General features: G+C 35.5%; 1 protein-coding gene across 2 annotated transcripts in view; it reads left to right on the forward strand.

The window, feature by feature from the left end:
* The first annotated feature begins 613 nt into the window (after positions 1 to 613).
* Positions 614 to 16,845, forward strand: part of LOC149785144 (uncharacterized) — a 41,967-nt gene continuing 25,735 nt past the window's right edge. The window contains exon 1 of one of the 2 annotated variants that reach the window (XM_089978927.1): positions 614 to 756. The gene's annotated coding sequence lies outside the window, so the exon portion shown is untranslated. Of the gene's footprint in view, positions 757 to 1,962; positions 2,029 to 16,845 lie in introns of those variants that run through there. The other variant, XM_089978928.1, reaches the window with a different exon arrangement.

A 16,845-nucleotide genomic window follows, 5' to 3' on the forward strand; every position in this document is an offset into this window, starting at 1 on the left:
ATTGCTACTTGGAATCGACAATGCTGAAAGGTTCTGAAGCACTTTCTTGTACATTGGCTTTTTGATAATATTACCAGTTAAAGTAAGATAGTAAAAATAAGTAAAACCCAAAACCCGTATACTCCAAATTATATTGATACATCGTATCATCCCTCTCTCCAAAATAAGTAATATTTTGTCCTGTTCATCCATGTCTTTTCTTCCTCTGACAAAAATATCTACTTATGTGTGTCACCCATATTTATCAGAGAAGTTAAATGTCAGAAGGATACGGATGTAAACCTAGAACCTAGTACACGATACTTTTGGCAATTTTTATAGCTCATTAAAACATCTAATTGAAAGCGATTGTTTTGTTTGGTCCTCTCTATCTACCATGCTAGGCGCTCACTATAAGGATATTGCGGGCCTAATAGCCACCCGTATAAATTTAGGGTCGGTAGGCACATGTTTGGGACGGTCTATTCAAGAATTTTAGTAATTTTGTCAGGTACGCATTTCTTCGTAACTGTGAACAAAGGTAGGTTGACTATTAAGTCGTTCACAGGGGACGTATTGTTTTCTGAAAAGCTTGTACGAGGAAAATGATATTGGGTTTTTCCAATCCTGTTGAAACCTCCGTAACCATTACGTCATTTCTAAGCGTATTGCAATTGCTAATCAAATATCATATAGGCTGAGTGTATTTTCCACCTCGGGTGTTTTATAACTTCTCGGTGGTTTTCCTCTTCCAAACGGGGGAAATCTGTATTACGGGTAAGTAGTTATTTTACCATCAAGTTTAATATGGTACATTCAGACTGTAGTTAAAACGATCGTGTTATTGATGTCATGATTACTAAAGAATAGTCACACAGACATTATGGTTATTAAATTGGTCGAATAGTATTAATAGGCTATGACATGCTAGGAGGGAGTGGAGATTTGGGAGGCTTAATGATCACGATATCACGACTTATAGACATGTGTTTTGATCATCAAATCAACGCATAACATATTTGACTTTGCAATTTTTAATAACTTTGTAACCTGACATTGCTGGGTGTTGCGCTATAATGAGGCAATCACTTATGCATGAATTACGAAACCAGTAAATGTATTTATTCAATGCTAAACGTTCAATGTGAATTACTATAGTTTTCTTTGAATAGGTGAACATATTATTTCACGCGTGAATGGATAATAACTAACTGCATACGATGCCTTTGCTGTAATGGCTAAGTAATTACTGGTGGTGGTCATACTAGTCATTACTATCTGCTACTCCAATCTCACTTAAATTCTGTGACTTCCATCAGACAAGAATTATTGCTACTTGGAATCGACAATGCTGAAAGGTTCTGAAGCACTTTCTTGTACATTGGCACTTTGATAATATTATCAGTTAAAGTAAGATAGTAAAAATAAGTAAAACCCAAAACCCGTATACTCCAAATTATATTGATGCATCGTACTTTTGTCCTGTTCTACCGTGTCTTTTCTTCCTCTGACAAAAATATCTACTTATGTGTGTCACCCATATTTATCAGAGAAGTTAAATGTCAGAAGGATACGGATGTAAACCTAGAACCTAGTACACGATACTTTTGGCAATTTTTATAGCTCATTAAATCATCTAATTGAAAGCGATTGTTTTGTTTTGGTCCTCACTATCTACCATGCTAGGCGCTCACTATAAGGATATTGCGGGCCTAATAGCCACCCGTATAAATTTAGGGTCGGTAGGCACATGTTTGGGACGGTCTATTCAAGAATTTTAGTAATTTTGTCAGGTACGCATTTCTTCGTAACTGTGAACAAAGGTAGGTTGACTATTAAGTCGTTCACAGGGGCCGTATTGTTTTCTGAAAAGCTTGTACGAGGAAAATGATATTGGGTTTTTCCAATCCTGTTGAAACCTCCGTAACCATTACGTCATTTCTAAGCGTATTGCAATTGCTAATCAAATGTCATATAGGCTGAGTGTATTTTCCACCTCGGGTGTTTTATAACTTCTCCTCTTCCAAACGGGGGAAATCTGTATTACGGGTAAGTAGTTATTTTACCATCAAGTTTAATATGGTACATTCAGACTGTAGTTAAAACGATCGTGTTATTGATGTCATGATTACTAAAGAATAGTCACACAGACATTATGGTTATTAAATTGGTCGAATAGTATTAATAGGCTATGACATGCTAGGAGGGAGTGGAGATTTGGGAGGCTTAATGATCACGATATCACGACTTATAGACATGTGTTTTGATCATCAAATCAACGCATAACATATTTGACTTTGCAATTTTTAATAACTTTGTAACCTGACATTGCTGGGTGTTGCGCTATAATGAGGCAATCACTTATGCATGAATTACGAAACCAGTAAATGTATTTATTCAATGCTAAACGTTCGATGTGAATTACTATAGTTTTCTTTGAATAGGTGAACATATTATTTCACGCGTGAATGGATAATAACTAACTGCATACGATGCCTTTGCTGTAATGGCTAAGTAATTACTGGTTTGTGACCTATGTTTCTGATGGTGGTCATACTAGTCATTACTATCTGCTACTCCAATCTCACTTAAATTCTGTGACTTCCATCAGACAAGAATTATTGCTACTTGGAATCGACAATGCTGAAAGGTTCTGAAGCACTTTCTTGTACATTGGCACTTTGATAATATTATCAGTTAAAGTAAGATAGTAAAAATAAGTAAAACCCAAAACGCATATACTCCAAATTATATTGATACATCGTACTCCCCCTCTCTCGGAAATAAGTAATATTTTGTCCTGTTCATCCATGTCTATATATACAGTATGTCTAGTACAAATATACTTTATATCATGTACAAAAGAATTCAAATTTGTGAGATACTAACATTAGATTGATAGACATATTACTTGACATTATACCATAAGCACTGGATGACCAACAAGGCAATGCGTTGCAGTATGCCTTTGTCTAAAAGTTGGTTGACAAATTTATAATCAATGGAAAGAAACTCATGAATGCATAGCCCTTACATCAGTTTGCATAACCCTTGATACATAATTGTATGCAGAGAACAAGCATGTGGCCCATATGCTCGTTGCCAGTTCAGTGTTTTAGAAATTCCGTTATTGACTAATGTTAGATATTTAAACTGATTCGTCTCGGGCATTTATTGGGTAATCTCATGTCAAAACTCAATGTAATGTTCGGAAATGGGGCTGCAGTGTTCCGACATTATATTTTAAACTCTACATCTAAAATATACCAATGGAATCGATACATGAAGCCAAACAAACAAACCGTGCTAACCTCCTAAAATATAAGGGAAAAGAAAATGTGCAACGAACAACCTTCATCCTCACGTTCCACTCAGATAATGAACAAGTAGGATGCATCATTTACAAACATTGGTCAATCATTTGGCGTGCAAACCGCTTAAATTTATCTATCCACGCAAACCAGTAGTAGGATCTCGCTGACCTCAAAATTTGAGAGACATGATAGTCATAGAAAATGTAAAGCCACACTCAAAATAAAGAAATAGATGGGAAATCGAAGTGTTGCGGAAATAAACGATGCAAGACGTCCCTACACATGAAGGAAATAAACATTTTCCGCACAGTTGCAGTTGACAAGCTTCATATTCACTACCATACTGTAACATGAACACATAAAGTGTGATCTACCTCATCGCGTGCAGTCCCCAATGTTGGTGGAGAAACGCAGAAATTAAACATTAGAATGAATCTCTACAGATCAGTAATTTTTGACAGGTACTCGTTTATTCTGAACTGTGAACAAAGGTAGGTTGACTAGTAAGTCGTTCACAGGGGCCGTATTGTTTTCTGAAAAGCTTGTACGAGGAAAATGATATTGGGTTTTTCCAATCCTGTTGAATTCTCCGTAACCATTACGTCATGATTACTAAAGAATATTCACACAGACATTATGGTTATTAAATTGGTCGAATAGTATTAATAGGCTATGACATGCTAGGAGGGAGTGGAGATTTGGGAGGCTTAATGATCACGATATCACGACTCATAGACATGTGTTTGATCATCAGATCATCGTATAATATACTTGACTTTGCAATTTTTAATAACTTTGTAACCTGACATTGCTAGGTGTTACGTTATAATGAGGCAATCATTTATGCATTAGCAGCAGAGAGGGCGAACAGACCAAATGATTCCGACAAACAAATAAAATAAAACAAAAAAAATAAACACGTAGAAAGGTCCAGATTTTCACAAATGAACGTTTCCTGGGAGGTTTTTATAATTTGTTGAAACCAACCCCATCAATAAAACCCTATCGAAAAGATAGCTGAAAAATAAAGTACTCTACGTGTTTATTTATTTTTTTGTTTAATTACTGGACGACCAACATTGGTAGGCGCCCTCTCTGCTGCTATTAATTAAAGAATTGTTATATTAAAAATAACGGTACATCCAGAATCTCATACTGCAAGAACAGCACGAGAACGATTAGAAGCAATTAAAAAATTTCTTCCCGTGCGAGATTCATTTAGAAAAAATCTACAAGCGCAACAAGAAGCACAAGTTGAGTACGAAGAAGACACTAAAAAACTGTTTAAGCCCGTCACTGCAGCTACTGAACAAGTTACAACAGTCATCAAAGAGGATCTTCTTCCGGTATCAAAACAAACAGCAGAACAAGCTAAAAAAATAGCAAGAAGAACTAAACAGACAAAGAAGATTTTACGAGATCTTCCACCTGGCATAGCCAGGGAAATAGCTGCGGCTCAACCTCCACCTGTCGGCGAAGAAGTACTTGAAAGTATTGGAAAACTTTATACTGAAGTCGCCGACGTGCAAAAAAAACATACACCTGAACCAAAACCAAAAAAAGAAAACGTAGAATTAATTGCAAGATTTAAGGAAGGTTTTATCGAAGATATTAGAAATACGAAAAGAGAAGAACTACCTGAAAAAATATTTATTATTATATTTAATAAATCTATAATTTTAAAACCTGGTTATGAAAAGTAAGTAACGATAATCTTATTAAATGGATATATCGTGTATATAGAAACAAGGACGGGTTGAAAAAAATGATTTTGAATATAGAAGTCTTCATCAAGAAGTAAGAAGACTTTATGAAGAGCGAGTAAAACAACTAGAACAAGAAGAATTCTCCCAGTATCAACTTCCTCCACCTCTGCAACATATAGAACAACAACAATCTTCTTCGCCGCAGCAGAGGTTGGCGTCAAAATTTAAAATAATTGAGCAAGCAAGAAAACAAAAGGAACGGGAAGATCTGGAATTGGGTGAAATTAGACGAATGAAAGGATTATACTCACCATCTAAGAAATCAGACGAAGGAGCTACTGGCAGTGGTCTGGGAGATAATTTTGTTTGTCCTGATAATATCATTAATGATGTGTCACGGTTAGAGGTTCTCATAGGAGGAAAACGTGCCGGAAATAATTCACCAGAAATAATTAATGAAGCATCTGATATTTGTCGGCGATTATTTCAGGGTGGTATCATGGATATCGGCGTTTACCGAGAACTTATCGATGAACTTGCTGATGACTAGTTGTTAGATAAATGGTAAATTAAAAAATATGATCATACATAATAATCATCGTAAACCTGTACAGGTCAGAGCGGTGAACTCACGATTACCAATCTACAGAAATACTTACGGAGATGGACTTGGTGATGTTATTCAGGGATTATTTACAAGGATAGCTCCAAAAGTAGCACCTATTGCAAAACAATTATCGATGAAAGCTATTGATATTATTCGTGATAAAGCTCCTGGAGCAATTGTCAATGTTGCTGGTAAGGCATTCTCAGCGATCAAAGAAAGACTAGCACGATTATTGCGACGAAAACAACAACCACCAGTGAAACTGGCAAGTACTGAGGTGATGCCCGCAGACGTAAGTAAAATAATAAATCAGGCTGCAAATCAAAAACTAGCGGCGATATCTGAAGAAGCAGAAAGAAATTTGATAGCAGATCAAAGACTCAGTGAACCAGGGAATAATATTTCAAGCGTGATATCAGGAAGTGGAATTTCTAAACCCGGTTTTCGTGTTAGAGGAAAATAATTATAATAAAATGTTTAAGCTTGAATCAGACACAGCATTTGACATGGAAGCACCTGTCCTTAAAGATGAATCAGTACGTGATTATCAGTTTTATTCTTATGAAGCACGAATACCAAATCAACGTGGAAGAATTGAACTACAAGTTCATGATACAAGTAGATACTTTTTACCCGCTGAGGCTTTTCTTGAGGTAGAAGGTACAATTATAAAAACGGATGACACTAATTATGCAGATGCAGTAAAAATTGGTTTTGTCAACAACGGGATCATGGCATTGTTTGATAGCGCCACTTATATGATCGATGGAAAAAATATCGAACCGATTCAGAAAGATGTCGACGTTGCTACAACAATAATAGGATTAGCAAGATATTCTGATGATTATACAAGATCAGCAGGCCCTACAATGATGTTTGTGAAAGGTAACTCCAATCACCCTGAAAGCGATCCGTATAATATAAGACAACCAAGAAAATTTGCCAATAACAATGATGCTCATGTGTGGCCAGTGGTTCATGGTGCTAGCGAAAATTTCAACTTGGGATTTGCAGCACGTAGAAATATGTTGTCTACTGGCAATAGAAGATTCTCATGTGCAATTCCACTATCGCATATTTTTGGATTTTGTAGAAATTTTAGGAAGGTTATTTTTTGGAGCTAGACACACGGTTGTTCTTGTGCGAAAAGGTGATGATAACGATGCTCTGTGGAGACCTGCTGGTGATGCTGGTAAAGTAATATTGTCTAAACTTTCACTATGGATGCCGGTAATGACTCCAACGATCGCAGTAGAACAAAAATTAATTTCTTTCATGGACACTGGTGGTAAATCCTTGTTGTCATGGTTAACAACAAGCACAGACAGTATGCAAACTAACGTTAACGGTCAGTTTACATGGCATATAGCATCACAACAGGGTGTTTCTGCACCGCGACATATTTTTATTGCGTTTCAGGAAACTAATCGATTAAACTCACAAACTCGCTCTCATATGATATTTGATAAATTAGGTGTCACAGATATTTCTTTACGGATAAACGGACAACAAGAACCAACAGAGAATATACAACTAAATTATGAACAATCATCCAAACCACCACATAAAGTCGTGCATGATTATACAAGTAACAGATTCGTTTCGCGTAAAGCGTCTTAAACAACATGTCTTATTATAATGGTTGATATTTACGGAAGAAGATCTTCACGCGTTAAGAACAAAACCGGCGATGTTGATCTGTCGAAGTATGCGACTAAGGACGACCTCGCTGATATTATGAACCTGGCTGGAGTTGACCCAGATGAAGTTGTTATTTTTCAAGATCGATATGGTAAACTAAAAACGAGCAATATTAAATGGAATGATATAGTTCGACGAGTACTCGGTGCAGCTACAGATAATATTCCTGTGTTTACTGACGGCGGCAGAATCAGAGATTCGAGTGTATCATTTACAACCATCAGAGATGAAATTGGAAGAAGCGTTGCTAATCGTGTGAAAAATACCGGCGACACAATGACGGGTGAACTCAGCAAGAACGGAAACAAAATATTAGTTTTAAGAGATCCAACATCCGACGAAGATGCTGCAACGAAAAATTATGTTGACATTAGCTATGGTACAGTAGATAATAAATTATCCACGTTACGGGCTGAGTATGACGTTCACGTGGGCGCTTTTGCAAGATTTCGCAGAAACCATCAAAGAACCACAGAAGAATTCTTCGGAACTCCGTTTGTCGTTGACATAAAACTCGTTGATATCAAAACCAACATTGACACGATCAAACAAACACAGCAAGATATCAAGACCAACATTGACACGATTAAACAAACACAGCAAAACATCGTAGCGGGAATTCCTGAGATCGTTAACAAAACCGGTGTGATTAAAATTCCAACCGGAATAACTCCCGGACATATCACAAACATCGTATACACAGTATCATCGGGATTTGCAACGTGGTCGCAGCAAAATAATACTATCAAATATACCGCAACAGTCACTGGCGTGTACAGGCTGTCCGTGTTCAGTGCTGCGCGATTTGAGATCTTCACAACGTTTCCATGGCGTCATTCCACCGACAGGTTTTCCGGGGTTGTATCTGTTATATTAAATAACGGAACTGAAGAAATATTTATTCTGGAAGCAGCTGCTAAGAAATTAACCGCAACATCTTACTGGTGGTGTTTGGAATTTGTAGCTGAAACACCTCAATTGGTTACTGCATAAAAATATATGGACGGTGCACAATACAGGTACAATCAAGCGCCTGAATGGCAGGCGGCGCTAAAAGATCAAGTCGAACAATATGCAGTAAAAGTAAAAAAATATCGACGACGATTAGTTATCGTTGATGTGATTGTTTATTCAGTATCCGCTGTTGTTGCTGGAACGGGTGTTATATTATCAGCGGTGACAATGATGGCACCAGTAGCTGTAACTATTTGTATTTCAGCGGCAACAACGATTGCAGGTGTACTTAATATCATCGCAAAAAAATATGTACTTGCACGAACGAAAAATTATCCGATTGCATGATAAAATTACACACAGCGACGGTATCATACTCGAAATTATCTTCGTTGTTATCGGCAAGCCTCAGTGATGGAATTATATTCGATTTCGAGTTTTCAATGATGACTAAAATATACGACGAAGGTATCGGTATTAAAGATACAAATACTAATAATGACAGAATTACTCCAGCAGGTCGTGACTAACACAACTCCGCCAAAGATAACGATGATCTCGGTAAGTTCAACTAATCCTGAATTTAGTATTAATTTTCCTACTGCAATTCCAGTAAAAGAAATAGCGTTAGCTCAATTACGGGTATATTACAGCTGGCCAAATATCAGATCAAAATCATTTAATGGTACACCAGCAAATAATTTACTTGTATTTGCTAACAAGAACAAACCAGATGGTACTCCTGACTGGATAGATGTTGGAATACCCACTGGTAGTTATGAGATTGAAGATATCAATGAGGAATTTCAACGTAGAATAAAATCAATAACCGGAAAAGAAGCAAAAATATCAATTAATGTTCATGAACCGACGCTATCTTCGACGGTTGAGATACATTCTCCCGATTATGCCGTTGATATTTATCAATCCACGATAAGATCCGTACTAGGTTGGCCGGATGTCCCCCCGGTGTATCATGGACCACTAGAACCTAAAAAATCTGATTATGTCACAGATATACAATCATATCATGAAATTAATCCATCATACAAACAACATCTACTTAATATAAAAAAGCAACGTTGTTGGGTTATAGTTTTTTATTTGTTGATAAGAACCGCATACGGTGGAGTTTTATTTATGAACAAAAACCTGGAGTAGGAACCGAATCTTATGTTATTCACCTGATTGAACTAAAAACATATTTTGAGATCATTAATCGAGAACATAAGATACAGCTAGAAAAACTACAACTAGCTCTTCAAGAGTATCAACTTAATTTGTCATCAGGCAAAGTTTTCCTGGATGAAATTATCAAACAACAAGAAATATTAAATCAGCTTGTATCCGACATGGAATATTTTCACCAGCGAGTAATTGATGCAACAATAAATTATACCGACGGCGACAATAAAGATAAAGAAAGATTTCTAACCGCATACAATATAAAACAAGCTGACCTGGTGAATTTTAAATTTCCCGGGTATAGTTTAGTTGAGTTAAGAAAATCTGTCAATGATGTCATTGATGAATATTTTCCTAAAATACATGATGCATGGAGAAAAATAGCACCACCTCCAACTGTTTTAAGACATAAAAATGATCCACATGGCAGCGGCAGACACGTTTCTCTGGGAATCGTTAATATAACCAGCACTATCGTGGTCAATCTGGTTTGTGACGTAGTCGATGGCAGCTATCAAATAGCTCTCGGAAGATCAAATCAGGCTCAACAAGGATACATTTTATATACATTTACACCACAAGTTTCCCCTGGAAGTTTAATCGTGCAAGAACCAACTAATCCTGTTTATCTGCGGTGTCACAATAATATGTTAACACGAATAAATTTTAAGCTCACAGACCACCTCAATCGCTTAATTGACGTACGTGGAGAAGAGCTTGTGATAAATCTGTATGTGAAATCCTAGATCTTTGATCTCGAATTAATCAAGTAAATATTATATAATGTACCAGCACGTGAGGGTTTTTATACACGACAAAGAAGTACTTGAAAACGCCATCAGAACAGCGTTTTCACAAAACATGGAGCAATTTAACGTTAATTTAGTTATTGATGAATACGGAAGTGAGGATTTCTTATTAACACAAGAACAGTTAGATGAGCTCCGTCAAAAACATATTATCGAGATCATTTGTAGCAGAGATCAGATTCTAAATTATGCACATTCCTGCATTAAAGTCGATCAACTTAAAAAAATAATATTCCAGAATGAATAAAATAAGGAGCGGATTAAGAAATATTTTATTTTATTTTATCAGAAATATTTTATTTTATTTTATTTTTATTTTATCAGAAATATTTTATCAGAAATATTTTATTTTATTTTATTTTTATTTTATCAGAAATATTTTATTTTATCAGAAATATTTTATTTTTTTCTGAATTTCAGTGAAAAATCAACAAATTTTGTGTTTTTGATGGGTATTTTACCCATTTTGGGTGATTTTGTCCATTAGATCGTGAGGAGGGGGTAAGTTGCTTGATTCTCTAATTGATTTCAATTGAATAAAATATCAAAAACAGTAAAAACCAGTAAATCAGTAAAAAATTACATATTTTTTGAGATAATTTTACTGATATTTGAGCTAATTTTACTGATATTTGAGCTACTTTTACTGATTTTTTTCTAATTTTTGTTGGTTTTGGTATTTTATTCAATTGAAATCAATTAGAGAATCAAGCAACCAACCCCTACGATCTGATGGATAATTCAGAAAATAAAATAAATAATAAATCTGAGTACCAACTAACCCATCAAATTTGCAATTTTGATCATTTTACATAAATCTGAGTACCAACTAACCCATCAAATTTGCAATTTTGATCATTTTACATAAATCTGAGTACCAACTAGCCCATCAATTTCAGAAAAAATAAAATAATTCAGAATAAATAATAATAATTCAGAATAAATATAATCTCAGAATAAATATAATCTCAGAAAAAATATAATAAATCTGAGTACCAACTAACCCATCAATTTCAGAAATAAATAATAATTCAGAATAAATAATAATAATTCAGAATAAATATAATCTCAGAATAAATATAATCTCAGAAAATAAATAATAATTCAGAATAAATAATAATAATTCAGAATAAATATAATCTCAGAATAAATAATAATAATTCAGAAAAAATAAATAATAATTCAGAATAAGTATAATCTCAGAATAAATAAATAATAATTCAGAAATAAATATAATGTCAGAATAAATAAATAATAATTCAGACGGAGTTGCTTTGGTCGTTACCCGCTGTCATAATTTTTCTTAAGTATCTTATGCGGGTACTGATTGTTTTATTCGTTTCGTACTCGTGTGATAACAGCGATCTGACCTTTTCTACTGCGACAGAAAGAGGAACAAATTTATTTACTTGATCATCGCTCACCATAGCCAGTGACTGAAACATAGCTGACTGAATCCGCTTTATGAACTTATATTGAGATGATAGAACGTGCTTATTTTCGTTCTTAAGCTCTTCTAATGTTTCAAAATCAGATATTATTTTTTCAGGATTTAGTTCATCAGATATATTAATTCCGTTTTCTTCTAGTTTTTTGATAGCAGAAATAATATCTTCGATATTTTCGTGGTTCATTATATAATATATAGATCTTTAAAATAAAAAAAAATTATCCCTAGAACCCCTATCGAGTCTTTAGCGAGTTCGTCGGGATGTTTCAAGGACAGTACAGCCAAGAACTCGCAGACTGCCATCGCATTCTACCAAGTTCACCAGGCACACAGAACATTTAATGAATGAAGAACCCTTATCGAGTCTTTAGCGAGTTCAGATTATGCATGGACGGCACAAACATATATTATGAAATGGAACCTCTATTCGAGTCTTTTAGCAGGTTCATTATGCATGGACGGCACAGCCAAGAACTCGCAGATTGCCATCGCATTCTACCAAGTTCACCAGGCACACAGAACATTTAATGAATGAAGAACCCCTATCGAGTCTTTAGCGAGTTCAGATTATGCATGGACGGCACAAACATATATTATGAAATGGAACCTCTATTCGAGTCTTTTAGCAGGTTCATTATGCATGGACGGCACAGCCAAGAACTCGCAGATTGCCATCGCATTCTACCAAGTTCACCAGGCACACAGAACATTTAATGAATGAAGAACCCCTATCGAGTCTTTAGCGAGTTCAGATTATGCATGGACGGCACAGCCAAGAACTCGCAGATTGCCATCGCATTCTACCAAGTTCACCAGGCACACAGAACATTTAATGAATGAAGAACCCCTATCGAGTCTTTAGCGAGTTCAGATTAAGCATGGACGGCACAGCCAAGAACTCGCAGATTGCCATCGCATTCTACCAAGTTCACCAGGCACACAGAACATTTAATGAATGAAGAACCTCTATTCGAGTCTTTTAGCAGGTTCATTATGCAATGAATGACGGCACAAACATATATTATGAAATGGAACCTCTATTCGAGTCTTTTACAGGTTCATTATGCATGGACGGCACAAACATATATTATGAAATGGAACCTCTATTCGAGTCATTTAGAAGGTTCATTATGCATGGACGGCACAAACATATATTATGAAATGGAACCTCTATTCGAGTCTTTTAGCAAGTTCATTATGCAATGAATGACGGCACAAACATATATTATGAAATGGAACCTCTGTTCGAGTCTTTTAGCAGGTTCATTAAGTATGTAATGAGATGTAATGAGATGAAATATATGTAATGAGATGTAATGAATGAATGAAATGAGATGTAATGTAATGAGGCCATTTTCTCCGCGAGAACACCCCCCACAATAATCAACCCGTGGGAAATACAAAAACATGTATCTACCACGTTTGACATGATAGGATGGTGTTCTCGCGGAGAGGGGCTGGCGGTGCCCCAATTAATTATAAAAATCGCTAATATGCGTAACCACCCGACCAATTGTCAGTCATGGGATTCGATCCTGGACCGCGAGCGTCACAGTCCAATACGATACTGATTGAGCTATCAAATCTTGTTAGAAACATATGTTTCGGAAGTTAATATATAACTAAGGAACTAATTTCAAATATATTTACACTAAAATAGCGGTTTCTGAATAATAATAATAATTTCTACATTTAAATAACTACCCTGCATTAAAATAACGGTTTCTGAATTATAACAGCGGCTTCTGAATATATCTGTATTATGCAGACTGCAAATACCTGTGAAATCAATAACGGATTGTGAAATGCACCTGTACACCATAACAACGGTTTCTAAGCTGATTGCATATAGCTCCTGCGGATCAATAACAGCGGTTGTAAAATTGCCCTGATTTCTCGTAATGTTGTATGATGGGAAATATTTAAAAACCATAAATATGCTTCTACGAGTAATTAATTACGACATAATTAGTTAAACTGACCAATTACGATCATAAAAAATCAAAAATCTACGAAGAAAACTATATATTACAAAGTAATCTCCCCTTATATAATCAAAAATTCAGTAGTGTATGGAGGACATACTGTGACATAAATTACAAAAATTAATTCAATGTGGTGATGATAGTTAATAATGTGGTGATGATAGTTAATAATGTGGTGATGATAGTTAATAATGTGGTGATGATAATTATTGATACTGAAAGATGATTTTCTGCTTATATTTCTTTGATAAAGCGGTTTTATATATATTTTCTGCTACTTTTTGTACTGAATGTGAGTGAATATCAAAATATTTCGCAGCAGCGCACATCGAACGAAATGTAATTACTTTGCCAGTTTCTGTGTTTGTGGAATTTACCGCCCTTCTAGAAACTGTCTTACATCTTCCAGTATTACCACGTGTATTATTCTCGCTGTGTGTGATAGCTTGTAAATTGGATAAATTATTGTTTTGAGTGTTCCCGTCAATGTGATCGATCACAAGACCGTCATTGATCACTCCGAAGAAACACTCGTACGTAAATCTATGACACAGATAATGTTTCTTTTTTCCATTGTATGTGAACATTAGATAACCAGCATTAGTAATATAACCAACTGGTCTCTTCAACCTGCAATTTCTAATCATACCATTACGATCTGATTCATAGTTTGTTATTGTGGGATGTGGGACAAATATATTTTGCTCCATTATAATAATATTATTTGTTTAAATCATTGTTTGTCTGAAATCTTGATATATAATCCTCCACGGATTTTATAGCGTTTTCACCATTATTATTTTTTTTTGTCATAATATCTTTTAAGCTCTCTGAACCGTTTTTCCCCGCACTTTCCACATAATTTTGTTTTTCCTCGCACTCCAACACCACACCGCAGACACGGTATTGGTCCTAGACTTCCTCGCCGTATACCCTGTAAGTGCATCCAACAAAATTCGCCTCTACAGGATTTATTGCATCGATTTACTGAACCGATCATCAACCATCTGCATTGAGACATTGTATATATAATATTTTTTATTTAAATATTTGTTTTAATTATATGAACGAGTTTGAGAAATTATCCCAAGCTAGGCCTGTTAAGTATAAATTCAACCTCGACAGATTATCTTCTGACTTACCAGTACGAGATCTGGTTGATCCGAAAAATAAAAGTCTGATCTCGAAAATTCACGACGCCAAGAAGGAATTTTACACAGATGGTGCATCTCACACATGGTCAACGTTCAAGATTATTCGCAATACTGTCAAGGACGCCACAATGAATGACAAGCGAGCGGCAACTATCATTAACTACATCGCTGAATACGAGGGCAATCAAAAATATTTCCTCGAAGTAAAATTTATTGTATTAACAGAAACAGGTAGTTCGATTATCCGTGACAAATATGATCCTGTCCTTGGTAATAATAAAACTGTCATATTAAGTAAAAATTCCAGACCGGGTCTATTGACGGGTATTGACAAACCGTATTATGAACGAGCGTATCCTGTAACAGCGGTTATTTATGGAATTTATGAGATAAATAAAAAACCCAACGTTGATAAACTAGCGCCGATGAAATTTTCAAGGTTAAATTGTGTAGCCGAACGAGTAATAGAACACTTTACAAACGCGATGCGTGGAAATGGATTAACTGATTTAAGACGTAAAAAAATAAACTCGTGGGCTGATTCAGTTAAGGATACCGGTGCTACAATAAAAGATGTTGCTGAGTTAGGAAAACTATTAAAATTTCCAATAACTGTAGCGACAATAACGGGAGAGGTACTGTACGAATCCAAATATAAATCAAAAGGAGCTTAAATAAATATTATTGATCACAACGCACACGCATGGACCAGCGCAGTAACAATATTTCCACGTGATCGAACTGTTAGATTTTACCCCACAGACATGTTTGATTTTATCAACGAAATAAGTAAAACCGATCCTGTATCGGTATGGTTATTTAAAAGTGATGAGGAAGGTGAATTTGATCAGTTTGTTAGACCAAATGGTGAAATATATCGAACAGAATCTCTCCATGACGAGATGAAAAATCTCGCGGATAAGTTTTTAGAGTGCAAACACGCGGAAAATACCGATAAATTACTAATTGTTTTACCGTTCCATCTGTTGCGGTTCATTTCGCCAGAGAACGAAATTCATGGAAACCAACACGATTTGATTTACTCGAGGACGTACGCGCAAATTGCGTCGAATACGGACATGGCGGATTATGGAATACCAAATATAATTACGATGATGTTATTTCGGTTGATATGGTTGCATGTTATCCAGGAAGTTTTCTAGGATACGGAGATTGTTCTGTATACTTTAAAAGATTCGGTCACCCCACAAACGAGATGACTCGAGTGGCAATTAATGGACCATTACCTGATTTTGATCTGACTGGATTCGCTTGTGTTGAATCATTCGAGTTTAACGAAAATCTTCACAAGATTTGTTATGTTTTGTTTGGCAGACATTTTTGTGAAAAACGTTGGGCACCTATAGTTTTGTTACGATATATGCTAGATTGTGCGATACTGACATCGTTGGTGGTCAGTGAGGCGATTATATCATGTCATGCACAGACCGAAGTTTGGTTGCCCATGCCAGATTATATCAATCACGATGAAGTTATTAGCGAGTTTAAGGAAAAATGTCCTGATGTTTCCGAAGATGATATTATCAAAGAAGCTCCTAAAATTCTCGAGATTAAACTTAAAACCGCAAAAGATCTCGGTAGAAGAATTATGGGTAAATTTACTGAAGGTGGTGCATATGATCATAAAAGACATCACACACGATTAATTTTAGATGATGCCGAGTACGATTTTATAATCGCTGATACAACGGCGAGAAATATATTTGTAAATCGAGAAAATGTTTATTTATCCGACGGAACAAAATTGGGTACGATCGTTAGTTACATAAATGACGTCTCCCCACAGTATACTCATCTAAGATCTTCCATGTTGGCTTATGTTTCCATAAATTTATTATCGATGATTAATAGATTTCCCAAGACCGCAGTCAGAGTCGCAACAGATTCGTTTTATATTTCGAGTAAATATTTAGAATCCTTTATGAAATTCACAAGTAATGATGAACGATGGGGTTCGTGAAGAATAAAAAAGAAATATTA

This window comes from Sinohyriopsis cumingii, chromosome 13 (assembly GCF_028554795.1).
Source record: "Sinohyriopsis cumingii isolate HCF-2022 chromosome 13, ASM2855479v2, whole genome shotgun sequence".
In the NCBI taxonomy this organism is placed as follows: domain Eukaryota; kingdom Metazoa; phylum Mollusca; class Bivalvia; order Unionida; family Unionidae; genus Sinohyriopsis; species Sinohyriopsis cumingii.